At 34.4% G+C, this 3024-nt stretch overlaps 1 long non-coding RNA gene across 1 annotated transcript; it reads left to right on the top strand.

Moving 5' to 3' along the window:
- Positions 1 to 21: 21 nt before the first annotated feature.
- LOC134287090 (uncharacterized) lies at positions 22 to 621 on the top strand. Its single transcript, XR_009997007.1, has 2 exons — positions 22 to 371; positions 428 to 621. It is a non-coding gene; the product is annotated as an uncharacterized LOC134287090 (long non-coding RNA).
- Positions 622 to 3024: the final 2403 nt, after the last annotated feature.

The following is a 3024-nucleotide window of genomic DNA, read 5'->3' as shown; positions in this document are numbered from 1 at the left end:
ACTGATGGAAAAACGTAAACAACAATCAGCTGTTGCCGGCTAAATCAAACGGGCGTATTTTCCTCCAGTAGATTTTTATTGGTATTAATGACACCGCGCTGCGAGAACTCATCTAGCCTATCTAGTTACACTGCGAATCCTGCTTTACTCTATTGGGAGTAAAAAGTACCCTCTTTTTGCTTATCTATGAAGCTGTCAAAATAAAGGGTACTTGTCAATTTCTAAAAAAAGGTAACTTTTGCCCATCCTGGAGTTTCAATCGTATACTCTTCAATGAGTGAAAAAATCCTTGAACATTTTCGTATGGAGCTGGATGTTCAAAACTGATGCTGGTGATTTGTCTATGCTGACGTTGCTCAACGATTTTGCGGGTAAGTACAACGATATATTCATTTATTTCTGTAATTGATAAACTAAAGTTTATTAGGATGTTCGAGTTCTGGAGGTCCACCAGGAAAGGCACAATGATCGAAGTAGGACCACAGGAGCAACGATAAAGTCGGGTGAGAAAATTACATCGACCGAAAGTCAGATGCGGGCAGTGCGATTAGTGCTTTCATTCTCTTGAGCCAATATGGCAAATATACAGGAATAAAAATATTAAATATTGAATAAAACTACGATCATTTTGTTAGTTACCGTCAAATGGGGTAATTTGCAACACTTTTCGACTTTGAAGCAATATCATCGAAAATCTAAACATTTGAAACATCCTGTGAAGCATCGTGTACGCTAATTACCCCGAGTAGAATACTATGCAGCACTTGGTTTAACAAAATACGTTGCCACCTAATCAGGAGGTGCGAAATACATGATTGTTGCAAGTTTCCCCATCTGTGGGGTAACTTGCAACATAGGACATGAAACTAAGTTAGCTATTATTAAACAGCACTAACATTCTAGTATTTAGTTGTATTGTAAATTTTTGATGTTAAGCATGAAACATACTATGAAAAGATGTACACTAAGCAATTGACATATATTTTTTCATGAAAGGATTGATAGTTACTACAAGCGAGAGTATATCTTTTAGCAACAGGTCTCACGTCCCTCAAACATAAAATATATATGATTCTCGTGACTTAGCAATCATTACAAAATGTCAACAATGATTACACTAGTTTACAGCATTTTTGAACTCGGTAAGCTGATGATCATTTTTGGTGTAGAATTATGCCCTGAGTTCGAAAACGCGAAGGAAAAAAATTACAGTAGAGCGGAAATTATTCCGACTTTCCATACAAGGTTGATGATTTGAAATCGATTTTTGTTCTATTTTTAAGCAACTTCGCTCACTTCACACATCTCATTCTCCGTAATCAATGCTCCGATTGAGCTGAAATTTTTACTGTAACTCGCCTACATATGATATGTCAAATAAACGTCGAGAAAGAATTTTTAGATTGTATTTTACTTATTGAAAAAAATACATTTCTTCATATATTTTTGGAAATTTGGCTAAAATTTAAGGAGATCGTCCCTAAAACTCGTCAATATCTTGAATTTCATCAATCTGACGTAAAACCTGCATTCAGATGATCGAATGGTATTGTAATCAGCTTTTAATTTATGGATAAAGATTTAAAATTGGTTGAACAAAACGCAAGATATTTGAATTTTAGTAAATTCCATATTTTTAAAAGTTGTAAAACTCGATATTGAGCTAAAACTCAAAAAGTGCTCTACTTAAAAATTTTTGAAGCACGGTTTGGAAATCAGCACTAAATTGTGCTTCAAAAATTTTAGTCGTTGACAGAAGTTCACGACTTTTGTTTTATTTTGTAAACTAGTGTTATTGTCATTTCTTGAAAAGGTAGAGTGAGTCATCTTCAAGTAGCCTTCAGTTTGAAGTGGTGTTTGGCAATTTCAGCTAAATTAACATGATTGAAACACACCTATTCTACTTTGAAAATGTCAAACTCGCTAATTTGGGTATTAAAATGAAATAATGGACTCCATCTAGGTTCAGAATTGATGTTGGTGATTGCTTTACAGCGTTCATAAACAAAAATTGAACTTTTAACATGATGAAACATGAATGAAACTTCAAAATGTGGTACTTCCTCACAATGTGACCTTCAAACGTGCAAAAAATGTAAAAAATGAATTGTCATTTGAAAATGAACGCGTTACGTAATCAATAAATGATCCATTTCGGTTATTTCTGTCAAATATATCGTGAAATGAAGATAAATAATAAGCTATTTTACGAGACGTTTCACTTGTGGGCCGCTGATTGTTATTATTTACATTTGATGTTTATGTTTTGCTGAAAAGTAGCCTAACATATTGAAAACGCTCATCACTTTTTTGTTGACAAAGATGCTTCCGTTTTTTAGTGTGACGTGTATCGATCTGCCAGGCTGCTCGATACCACTAGCAGACTAGGAAACATCCCTGCTATCTGTCAATATTGGTTTTAGGGGGTGGATTATCGTATTTTCCGCGAAAAAAATAGTCCCGTTTGTTTAATGTACCTTTATCACAAGTTATGCCAGCATAAACGTAAATAAGTGGGCCCATCGAATAAACTTCAAAACGGGTAAACAGACGAAAAACAGCTGATTTGAAACGTCTCATAAAATGCCTTTTAGAAGGTATTGTCAAATTCAACTGTTGCAAGTTACCCCATAGTGGTTGTCGAATATAATAATGATTTTTTGCATTACTTAGTCGATAAGTTTATCAAACTTTTATCGTTTAGATAAGCTTACTATTAGGTACCCTAACTGCAAGCAAGGTCATCAGACTTATCGCACTTACCAAAAGGGAGAGGTCAAGCACGATTTTCATACTTGTTTTTATGGCATAAAATGAGCAATCCGTTTTAACAGTGTAGCTAAACCATAAACAAAGAAACAAAGCTAATTTTATACTAAATCGATCTTTGATACACATAATCTCTATAACCGAAATAGTAGGGCATACTAGTTTTCATTATTATTAGAAAATGCTTCACATTTAGTGAATGTCATCGTGTTGCAAGTTACACCGCTGTTGCAAGTAACCCCGTTTGACGGTACA

This window comes from Aedes albopictus, chromosome 2, assembly GCF_035046485.1.
Source record: "Aedes albopictus strain Foshan chromosome 2, AalbF5, whole genome shotgun sequence".
NCBI lineage: Eukaryota > Metazoa > Arthropoda > Insecta > Diptera > Culicidae > Aedes > Aedes albopictus.
This window is presented reverse-complemented; position numbering and strand designations above follow the sequence as displayed.